The 12,581-nt window shown below is 35.9% G+C and overlaps 1 protein-coding gene across 2 annotated transcripts in view; it reads left to right on the plus strand.

The window, feature by feature from the left end:
* CDH9 (cadherin 9) overlaps positions 1-12,581 on the plus strand; it is a 71,923-nt gene that overhangs the window by 35,435 nt on the left and 23,907 nt on the right. The gene's annotated exons all lie outside the window — the stretch shown is intronic.

A 12,581-nucleotide genomic window follows, 5' to 3' on the forward strand; every position in this document is an offset into this window, starting at 1 on the left:
ATAAACCTCCACCTGCTGACCCTTCATGATATGCTGGTCTAAACTATTTCCTGTAGGAAGAAATAAGATGACAGCAGTTCAAATGCAGCAATTAGTAAGCAGAATTGATTACTTTTAAAGCTCTATATGGGGCTTTTGCCATTGTAAACTCGTTGGCCTAAACTTTGGAGATGTAGTTTTAAGGTGACTACAAGCTCATTTAAAATCTGTGTGTCTCAATTTCCCATCAATTAGTGGAAGACTAGAACAGCTCTACTCCATAGATATGTTGAAATGTGTTCAGTTGCTGCAGCACCAGACATCACAGGGCCCTTGGAATGACAGTCTTCTTGCCAAGTGGAATTTTCAGGCCTGGGCTGTGTCAAATGTGGCTCCCCTTTTTATGTCTCTCAAATAATTCAGTGCAATACTGTTTGCCTGCCTACTTTATTGCAACAAATTTGTCATTTCCCATTATCTGTGTACATTGAAAAAAACCAAAAGAAAACAAAAAACCCCAGAGGTCTGGACCTCTCTAGATTAGAGCTTGAAATTAACATTAAAAGTGCCTGTATCATACTTACATTAAATATTGTTTGATGTATCCATTTTCCTTCCTTTTATTTCAGTAGATTTTCAGCTATAACACTATAATCTCTGAACAAAAGCATAATGGGTCTGAATTCTTTACATCAGCACTTTTGCTCACACTGCAGTGCAGTACAATGGGATATGTTCTGCATTGTTAGAGATGCTGTCCTTCAGATAGGATGTTAAACCAAGGTCTTTTCATCTTTCATGGCTTCACATCTAAAAAGTAAAAATCTCAGTGATATTCTGAAAATATTAAGGAACAGTCATGTTGCTTCAGCCGGTATATATACCTCTTGATATGAACATACACCTTTTATACATCCTTTGATATAAACATGTGCTACAATTCACAGCAATATGCAACCTGTTTTCCAAGCCACTGTAAATACAGAGTTCCTATGCATGATACCAGTTTACAGGCACCTAATTTATTCCCTTATGAGCTCTTGCAGCTACCAGCCACCAAATAATTTTGCTTCTTGTAAGACAGGCTACAGTATAACAGGTGTGGTGAGCCCCTTCTCACGTTTATGTGACCATATTAGAGCCTGCAGCAATTGAACTGCTGGTACTAAGGACTGGAATAGCTGGGACTAATTAACATTACTAATATTAGGAACACCTGTGCCTTTATCAGAAGGAACATGTCAAATAGATGCATATATGTGTTATATCCTTTATTAAAACTAAAACATGGCAGATATTAAAATCAGCAAGCTAATAGTGGGGAGGAGGTAATCTGTTGTCTAAGGGCAGATCTTGCTCTTAAAGTGCTAACATTAATGTCTCTATTTATGTCATGCTAATGCACAGGGTTCTTTCCTGACACCATGTAGTTAAGTTATTTGTGTAGTTTTAGATATCTGAAAAAAATCCTTTTCTTCATTTAAATGATTTTTGAGAATGGAATTTCTCAAATGTTGGATCTGTAGTATGCTGGGAAGACTGGACACTCATATCTAAGTCAGGAATTGTAATTAACTAGATATAAGTTAAATCTGTTTGAGAATTGGTTATATGTAGCCATAAAAGAAAGTATTATATCATTTTTTTTAAATCTGTTAAATCAAAGCACATCTGGGATGCTTACTTAGTCTAACCTTCTGAACACAGAAGCTTTTCAGTTGTTTTTAAAAGCAAAGACAGATTTCTGAATGCCTGAATATACGTTTTAGTTGCTAACATTATGCAGCTGAGTGTAAAATGTCAGATTTGTTTTTTAAAATCAGGCTAACGCATGCATCTATTTTGAGAATAAAACACAAAAGCAGGGTGGTTTGTGGGTTTTTTTCCACCAGAATTCTCTATAAGTTCCAAGTGTTTCCAAACTGCGTAAATAAGATACAAAGGATCATATCTGGGTGTAAGATAAAACACAACTTTTTTTTCTAATATAATATAAATTAAAGTAACTAAGCATCACACACAGTAGAATGTGCATAAAGATGCTTTGACATAATTTTCAGTCTTCCACAGAGGTAACAGTCTCATCAAACAGATCAATCTGTCACAAAACAAAGGTCCAGACTCCTACATCTTTCTTTATCCTGTGTACCTCATTTATGAGCTATCCCCCTCCACTCCTAACCGTCAGTTTTAGTGGAGCTACCGAGAAATGAAAACTTTATCTCACGTGAATCTGAATGATCAGGACTACTTCTATTACAAATGATTTAGCTGCAGCATACCACCAGCCTAAGAGTAGCAAGCTCAGGAAAAGACCATTAGTCCCCCAAAAGAAGTCCACTATTTTCCCTAAAAGAGACAATCAAGTGACTCTCTGCTGAGGTAGAAGGACTATGAATGTCTGCCCATAATGGCTACAGTATTGTTAAATAAGTAAATTTCTCACTTAAAATGTGCCCATACAAATATATGTGTATATATAATAGATATGTATGTTTAAATATATTGTAAAAATAAAATATTACATTTATTTCAGTTAAATAATGAAAATAGGTATGAGAATTCATAACAAGTTTCTAGCAATATAGAAGATGAATTATAGAAATGGCAGTTACTGCGTGTTTTCTCTGTTCAATTAACAATTCAGCTTGAATTCTATTCTACGTCACCATTTTTCCTTCTTGCCAATCATACAGCCATTTCAGAAATTTTCTGTCATACACAGCCTTCACAGAGTCAGGAAAATGAAGGTAAGAAAAGGCTTATCCTGGACTATCTTGACTAACTCCTGCTTATTTGAAAACTCCTCTATGTTATTCTCACTGATACTCATCCTTTACTAAGTACATGGAACAAGATAGCTTACAGCACTTCTCATGACAATCACTGTATTTTTCTTAATATCTAGCAAAATGCACATCTGCAAGTTTTCACAATACCAGCAACCCTGATGCTCACATTTACTTTATTATCTGCTATCTAACCAGATGCCTCAAAAGACTTTCCAGAATAGCTTTTTCCTACAACCTCATAGATATGTGACACTGTGAAATTAAGATCAAACATGATTAAGATCTGTGCAAATATCAATTTTATTCCTTATGAAAGTTGTTCATACCTTCATATTTAAAACACATATTGCTCACAACTAATTGATAATTAGAAAAAAAGAAAAAACAAAAACAAAAACCCCAACCTAACTTGCTGTCCACTGAAGTTGGTACACGTGTGAATATCCCGCATTTAACAGAGTTGCTGCCAATAAACCACAAATTCTCATCAAAGCTTCCTGTCAGAAAGCCAACTCAATAGCAGTTACTTCACTCTGCTCCAAGGCAAATGATAAATAGCCTGTGATAAATAAGGTTATGTACACAGTATACTGGAGACGTACACAAAAAATTGAAAGGTTTATTTCCTCATAAAGTCAAAATATGTGACAGTTGTGAAAAACCCCTACCTAAATAATAACCACCTCTTTAGCGCACCGAGGTGGTTAAGAGAGAAGACAGTAAAAAAAAGTCTTATATTTCATGGTCTGGAAGACCAATACTTACTCACTTTATGAACAGGATTTTAAAAGATACCTTGGCTATCAGGAACATGTGTCTACCTGAGGAAGATAAACAAACTATTTAAGAGCATATGTCCAACTAATTTTCACTGAGACCTAGACACCCTAGTGTCTAAACATTTGGAAATTAGCTCAGGCATTTCTAAGACTATTTCTCAAACAAGCAATTTGGAATCAATACCTTAATCTTTTTCCACCAGAAGTTTTCATATCTATGAAATTTGTCCAAATGAGATAGTCCTCATGATGTGCATCATTTACTGTGACCGTAACCTTGCAATCAATAGCCAATGCACTTGTGATCAATTTGCAAACATAGTGAAAACTCAGCAGTCTTTAGCAGAACACCGCTGCATGCGAATCATTTGACAGATTATACTCAAGATAATTGAATGCTTTTGAAGATAAATAAAATGTCTAGAAATAATAACAGAAAAGTCCCTAGAGCAATCCTACTTAATATTCTAGGGGGGTCATCTACGTGTAATTACACACACACGTGTATATACTTACATCTATATTTACTTATATATACCCATGCAAGCTCCAGAAGTGTTTTGCTTTTGTCTAAAAAATACTACTTTAAATAATGTAATTTTTAAAAAGCCCATGACTAAGATAACCCTGCAATTTGTTTCATTTTCTCTATTTTAGACTCCATTTATTTTCCAAATTACAAGTCTTCATTGTGATTTCCACAGACAACATCCACGGTATCTAAACACCACAGAAGCAAGAGGCTTTCATGAATCACATCTTACAAACTAATGTAAATTTGAGTTTACCAATAATATATTCATTTACTGCATTTTCATAGAAAATTACTATTTTCCACATCTCTATTAATGTTTAAAGAGACAGACTTTATCACCACCCAAACAGGAGTTCCCACAGATAATGAAAATGCCCCCAAATAAAATAAATATGAGGCCAGCATGTTGTCTTAATAGTAATGTACTACATTCTCATGGTCATCATAGAGATTCACATATGGTTTCAAATTGGACTTGTTTGCAGAGCTGGCAAAAGGTAGAAACCCTAAAGATTTCTATTTACTTGTATTACAGAAGAATTTTGAAGATGCAAATAAGAGTGAGGTTCTAGTTCCCAGTCATAGATAGAAATCCATAGCAAAGAGACTCTCCAAAATCTAATAAAGAGATACAAAAGCTGAGGTCAAAAAAAGAGGTAATGAAAAATAGGTACAGAAAGATAACTTTTTCCTTCCCAAAAAAAACATAAACCTGTCTGTGTTGCACTGTAAAATACAGAAGTGCAACGGCATGTACATCAGAAACTCAAAGGTTACTCCTAAAAAGTGGCAATTATTGAAAACTGTTTCTTTTAAGCTTGCTTTTTTGCTCTTAAGTGAAACCTTTAGAGACTGGAGGATTCCAGGTAACTTCTCTTGAGAAAAGAAAAGGGCAAAGCAGAAAGGTTCTTAAAGGTGTGCTACATGAACAAAGGGCCCGGAGAGTAGTGAAGAAATAACATCCCTATGATTGCTTCATTATTTTATAAATTAAAAATTATACATAGAACTAAAAACTTGGTTGGAACTGTTGGCTAGGAATTGGAATTTTTTAATAAATAGATAACCATGTTGCAGCCTTTACAAACTACTATTTCTCCTGGTAGAATCAACGGGACAAGCTCTTCCTAAGTTTATCATAAAAACAGCTGAAAGCTGTTTCTCTCTTTTGGAGTATTCCAGAAATTAAGATGGAGCAAAGGGCCAAGATCGCCAGCTCTCATCTTTAAAAAGGAAATAAGCCTTCAAGCCTTCTTAAGTGGTGGAGTTCTTGTTACTGACCTGCCATGGACGGCAGCTGTCAGTCCATAAAGCTGGCCTATTTCCACATACCCCATAAAAGCATTGTGGTCAGAGAAAGAGTAACCAAGGTAATTAACTGCCATATTATGGCATTACTTGTTGCTCCTTCAACATATTGCTTTCATTAGCAACTAATTCTAGTTGGAACAACCTTGCCATATGCATAGCAGCTCCAGGCCTAGAAACATGCTATTGGTGAGTTTCATCATTATTTTGAATAGAAATTTTGAGGATTATTTTGTGATTCATTCTTTTCATCTTTAGTTTTAATTTCTTTTTGAATATAGACTGCAGATACTTGTTCTGCCTAAAAGAAGTGTGTTTTCTAATTGTAAGTATGTACGGCATGTTGAACAAAATGAAAAAGGTTTCTAAGCTGCAGTTCATTTATTATGGATGGTAGATCACTTTCTACTATACCTCTTTAGTCACTAGGAAATGCAATGTAAAAGTTAGTCAACATTAACACTTGAAAGAGTCTGACTACTTTTTCCTCTATCTTATCACTGTCGTTTGATGGCACCAGTATTGCTGTTTCAGAAGTGACTTTCTTTATGGTGAGAAGGGGAAAAAGAAGCTTTCCAAAAGAATAAACATACACAGAGTTGTTCACCCACCAATACTTCAAATTACTTCTCATTCTTTTTACTGTTTCCCACTTGTTATTGCATCCATAATGCTTTTCAAATTCTCATGCAGGGCATCTGATGCACTTCACAGTTACAATTACTGCCAAAGGAAAACTAAAGTTACTGTATCGAGGTATTGAACAGCGGGAGGGCAAGGGCTAGAGGCTTTGTTCATCTTTAGCCATTCTTTTCCATTTCAGTTTCAGACATTATGTTACAATGATGTATGTATTGTATTCACTGGCAAAAGCCTCTACCCTGTACAGCATTTCAGGCAGATTAAAGACAGGGTAGTTTAGTCACATTGCATCTTTCTATGTGGTGAGACAATCATTAGCCCATACTTACTTCTTTAATGCAAGTTCTGATAACACAATCTAAAATGTGACTTCATTTTGTCATAGAAAAGGAAGCATCGAACAAAACCCCAAAACATCAAAACACAACACACACAAGAAATGATGAGAATTATTTCCCCATTATATTTATAAAATACAAGGGACTGTTTCCAGAGTAAAGCTGCATAAAAATAGCATCTCGTATTTCCAGAATGGGTGGTAAGGTCCATCTGTTTTTACTGGTATGGAGTGAAATGGAGAGGAAAAAGTAGTTCTGAGGGAGGAAGTAAGGCTATACCACAAAGCATAGCTTGGTTTTCTTGCATGTCTCATAAATTATTTTTAGTCACATTAGCAGGGATTACAGTGACTGTTTATGTACACCACAGTGGTGCAAAGTTTGTGATTCCTGGATGGGAGATCAGTGGGCAGCTAAAACAAAGGTACGGTACCCATCTACAGGAGCTACCACATCAATGACTTCTTGATCAGCCATTATGTGAGACTATATACACAAAAATAAGAGACAGCATGTTTTCAAGTGGAATTAAGTTTCACCTCATACCTATATGGCAGACTATTAAAATCATCAACTTGGTAAAATGTAATTTATGAAATATTGCATCTCCTGTTTTACGCCACCTTTTTGCCTCCTCTCTTTTTTCTTTTTTGTACATTTCTGCTCAATATATATGGCTGAACTACATTTTAAGTTCCTTCTTAAATTTCCAGTGTCATGTTATTGCTCCTTTAAGTCTGGTTCCTCAGGTTCCTTGTTTGTTCTAAGTTGGCTTTATTTGTTTTTCTGTCATGTCCATTTATTCCTCTTCCAGCTTGGTTCATTTATCTATTTACCTGTTGACACTTGCTCCTTTTCTGCTTTTACTTTTCCTTTTCTTTTGCTTTTACAAATCTTTCATGCTACCAACCTTCTGGCCTTTTCTGCATCAAAGAAAAAGCAGTCTAGTTCAATCTCCACTAATTGTGGTCATGTACAAAAGAGCAAAGCACACATTGCAGTTCCCTATTTCTTCAGCTTTCTAGGTAGAGTTTTGTTCCAGTCAAGCCATAAGAGTTATATCTCAACCTTATTTAGCCCTCTCTTTGTATAGAAAGCAGTCTGAAATGATGTAGTCCAACTGATGCAGTAATGAGATCCTTGGTGGTGAATTCCAGGTGTTCCTAAACTTTTTAGGCTTGGGTAGTGTCATATGACTGCTCCTAGTTCATAATTTCTCCAGTTCATTGCCTAAGCACAGAGTCCTATCCCGAGGGAACAACCTGTTCTCAGAAACAAAAGTGGTTTAATACCTCACAATATTTCTGTAGCTTACTTAAAATTTCACTCATGTCTTCAGCAGGGGCATCTCCATAGTATGTCGGCATGAAAATAATCCTTGGAGCCATGCTGTCTAAGCAAACTATCTGTCCACTTATCTTCTTTAGGCTTTTAGCCAAACAAAATTCCTAATTTTGCCTCCAGAGGTTTTCCAGAGCTCTCCCAAATCCCTTCAGCTTGTAAAAGTAATCCACTTCTAAAATCTTCCCTCCATGAATAAACTTGATGAACAGCAGATTGTCATTGTGCTTGAAAACAGGAAGCAAGCACAAGAGCTTCTCCCTCAGGGACACAAAGTCCTTCCTGCCTCTCCACTTACCCCAGCTGGTCTTCTATTTCTGAAAATGAAACAGCCTTTCTGCTTTGAGTGGAGCTCTCTCTTAAACGGAGCTAGATATACACACACACACACACACACACACACAAGTTCTCTGTAAAAATCAGAACTTTTCAATAATTGCCAATTTTGGCAGAAGTTGACTTGAGAAAAAATAGAAAGGAAGCTGTCTAGTAATGTAAAAAACATCCTGTTTCAGCATTTTCAGATTTTTTTATTTCCAAATTACTTTTTGAAAACTTTATATTAGAAGGCCAAAGTCTAAACCAAACATTTTTTCTTAAAATCAAAAGTTTGAATTGATCTGAAATCCTACTTTTATAAAAAAATGTCAGACTCAAACTCAAAATGCATTTTGAAGTTACAGAATTCCCTTTGGAAAAGAAATGCTATGGTTCTGAATGATATTTAAATCACTATCTGTCATTTTTTGATCCAGTGTTCATGGTGGAATCTTGAAGCATACTATGCTAACAACAAAATCTATTCATTTTCTTTACCCAAGCTGGAGATTACTGTTCAAAATTAAGGTTACAGAAAAAGTTATCAGTAAAAATAGCATTTTCAAATAGACGCAGATATGTTCTTCTGACTCGCAGAAGCTGTTTTAATTCATGTCAACCAAAGAAGCCAAGTAGGAACAAGAATTGCATGCTGAAGACTATGTCTTTACATGAAAAAGTAGCAAAATGTGTGCCTATCTCATCTAGTGGAAGACCTCTTTTGCACTACAGCAATCCTCTGCAGGCTATTTACGTCAGCTTTGCAATGCACTCTGGTATTGTGCTAGGACACCTAATCATACCAGAGGGACTCTTTCAAAGACTGAATAGCACAAAAAAAAAAAAAGTATTTTAAACATAATTCAGAAAAGCATTCTCATTTCAAATGTTTTTTCAAATTTATGTCTCACTCTTCATGAGTTCTGGAAATCTGTGTCAGTGGGACTCAGTTCTGACAATGAGTTATACTGTCCTAGATATGGAGTGATGCCCTCTCTAATGCAGTTTTCCTTTTTGGACTCTACATTCTTCATGCACATACATGCATACATATGCACACAAAGACACTACTTACACAGATTTAGTCTAGATTTGTCTTCTCTCAGGTTACCTTCATAATTATCCTTCTGCATTTTTCTACCCTTACATTAGGACCCCATCCATCACCGATGTGTTGTCAAAGTGCTTAAGCTTCCAGACTCAAATGTACATCTAAGCAAAGAAGAAAAGGAAAAATATTAATGCTGATGTTATAGCACTAATAAAGCTTGGCAAATTCAACACATTCAGCAAACTGCTGTTCCTTGCTTATTGTATGCAGACGTAGAGAGAATCTTTGAGAGATAAAGCCGACAAAACAATCTGCAAGCTGTGTGAAAGAAGTATTGAGAATTCATCAAAACAAAACAAAACGAATAAGGGAAAAAAAAAAAAGAAAACAAAAGGAAAAGAAAATAAGACATACCTCTTGAAAACTGAGATTTAGTTCCCATCCTGAGATGGGATAGGCTTGCTGGATAGGATTGGGTTGAAGTTCACTTTCTTTTGCAGAAGAGTGATGTTATTACTCCTTAGACTGCTGTTACAGTCATTCTCACATTTTCTCTGTCATCTTTCACACCAGTTTGTTCATGTGGTGTGTTTGATCTTGGCTGGCTGCCAGAGGCCCACCCAGCTGCTCTCTCACTCCTCCACCTTAACAGTCCAGGAGGAGAAAATAAGATGGAAACACTCATGGGTTGAAATAAAGACCAATTACCATCAGGGGCAAAACAGACTCGACTTGGGAAAATTAATTTAATTTATTGCCCATTAAAAATAGTGTTGGATGGTGAGAAACAAAGACAAAAACTAAAACACCTTCCTCCCACCCCCAATGCTTCCCAGGGTCTACTTCAGTCCTTCATTCTTGCTCATGTTGGCAGCTGTGGAAGTATCTCAGAAAGCTTCTAGTTTCTAACCAAGCAGCCTGATTCGTATTTTAAATCATGCTGACTTCTGCTAACAAATGTGGGCAAAAGGCTGCTTGTGAGGTAATTTAGACTATAAATAAACAAATGAATAAATACATCCACATTCTGTAGGTACGATTCAGGTGGGGGTGAGGATAGGGCATAGTTGTCTTTAATTAAAAAGTTCCAAACCAGTTTTGCCTCATTACCAATTACTTCATAATTAGTGCTGAGTTCCTTTCCTCATTTAATTTTGGACCCCAAAAGCTAAGAGAAGTTTCTTTCCTCATAAAAAAAAGCTGCACAAGCATTGCCTATCGTCTGTGAGGGTCTTCCTTTATGACACAGCAGACTGTTGGCAGAAAAGAGAGTGAACCGCATGCTGACAATAAATTTTCTGAGGGTATACTTTTGTTAATCGTTTTTCACAATTGTACTATTAGTTTACTAGGAAGCAGCAGCTGTTATAACACTATTTTTTCACCACTTTATAGAATTCAACAAATAAAAGAAAACATTGATATTTTGCAAACTATAATGAGATCTCATTCTGTTTAAGATTATAAGATCCATTTGAATTATCTGGTGGTGACCTCCAAAGTTTCTGTAGGGTTACAGCTTCTGTACTCTCCTCAGCAACTATAATTATATGGCACTTGAGCCTCAGGTAACAAAGATATACGTGCCAATAAGACAAAGACAGACATTTCCCAAAGACTTCCCTGAGTTCTGAAATGCCTTTCTTAAAAAAAAAAAAAAAAAAAAAAAACCACAACATTCCCAAAACAGGCTTCAGCATTCTTCTTTTCATCAAAACAGTACGCTATGAAAAGAAAGTTAATGTTCATTCAGTTGTTATGACCATACTCAAAGTTCCGTGTCAATCCCAAGACAGTGCCTAGATCAGGAGACCACAGCAATAAGTTTTCCTGATGAAGATATTTTGGGTTTTTTGGGGGGGAGGGTGGGATGGACATATACATTTCCCCTGATTCTTAACTTCTAGATACTACAGTGGCACACAGTATAAGCATATGATTCTACTGATGACTTTTACATTTTTTATAGGCTAGCAAGTGATATTGACTCTCCCTGTTAGTCTTGAGGAGGCATGGGATTTAACTTATTTGCTTTTTTGAAAGCAGATAGGACTCGTGAAACGTTACATTTCTCAAAAAACTCTCTTCATTTTTTGTCCAGATGAGCAGTTCTGCTGGACACTTAGTGATAGAATTGTCCTTAAATATTCACTTCTTCAGGATTATCTTTACAGCTCAGCTTGGCACACAGATGATCTCTGATGAACTGTTTAACCAGGCAAAAAATAATCTAGATTGCTGATGGCAAAAATCCTCTTCAGAATTTGATGAATTGTGACAAAGCATTTTTACAACTTTTTTCTGTTAGTTTGTTGCAGAGAAAGAAGTATCCCTCCCCTGCTGTCATGCTATTGAGATACCCTGAAATAGTGGGAATTGTTACTATTATGTGGGTGAAACTATGACGTGTAAAGTGGTAGTATGTACTATGAGAAAACAGATGCATCTAACAGGACCTAATAATAACATGTGCTGTCATAAATCTGTTTTGATTACTCTGGATTTCTACTTTCCCCAATCCCTTGTATACACTGAAGAGCGACAGTAGAGATGATTCACTTCAATTCCATTAGTCACAGGTAAATGAGCATCTTCTAAACTTATAGTCAAGACAGACACTTGACTGCAAGTTATCTGGGTGAACTTTAATCTAGAGAGGCTGAGGGTGAAGAAAAAAAGGAATAGGAAATGATATCACTCATGTGGACAGTGCTCACTAGACCTTTTTCTTCTAAGGAAAGTGAGATACATAAAAATTACCCAGCCAAAAACAGGGTAAAGAGCTTCTTCTCAGTCAGCCCTCTGCCCTTGGCAAGGAGTTAAGGACCTTTACACTTCTATCTATTGGACTGCCTGCATTTATCCAGATATTTGTCAGCTCTAGATTGTGTTAGCAAAATGTATCCTGACGTCTTGAAAATTGCTTAGAAATAAAAGCTTGTGAACAACAGTTTTGTCCTTTTATATATCTTATAAGAAAGCCTTTGCAGAATTTTTCATTTGCTTCTAATCCGTAAACTTCACCAAATGTATTGGCTCACAGTGTTCTTAATCCCGTATAGCCTATATTCTCCTCATTGTGATCACAGGACACGAGTAAGCCATTTTAATGCAAAATAAGTCAATGCTGAAAAAATGTAGTTATCGTTTAAAGGCAATTATTTGCCAAATAGGTGGATAATTTTGATCAAGAGAGAAAAAAAACCCAGAATTTTCTATTGCAAAACCAAATTATTTTTTTAAAAGCATCTTAAAAATTAGTTAGGATAAGACAAAATTTCTTATTCAGTCTGATTTCAGATATTTGCAGGTTGTCATCTAAGTAGAAAATGAGTATGGGGAAATTTGCTTTAAGTTAATTTACTGATTAAGCCAAACTTAGGAATAATAATGGTACTTTTCACACAACAGCTACCTATCTTTAAAGTGAACAGTTTCAACTGAGGTCCTGTTATTACCAGAGAACAATCTTCAAACCTGTTTGATCACCGAAAAACC

Source organism: Mycteria americana, chromosome 2, assembly GCF_035582795.1.
Source record: "Mycteria americana isolate JAX WOST 10 ecotype Jacksonville Zoo and Gardens chromosome 2, USCA_MyAme_1.0, whole genome shotgun sequence".
In the NCBI taxonomy this organism is placed as follows: domain Eukaryota; kingdom Metazoa; phylum Chordata; class Aves; order Ciconiiformes; family Ciconiidae; genus Mycteria; species Mycteria americana.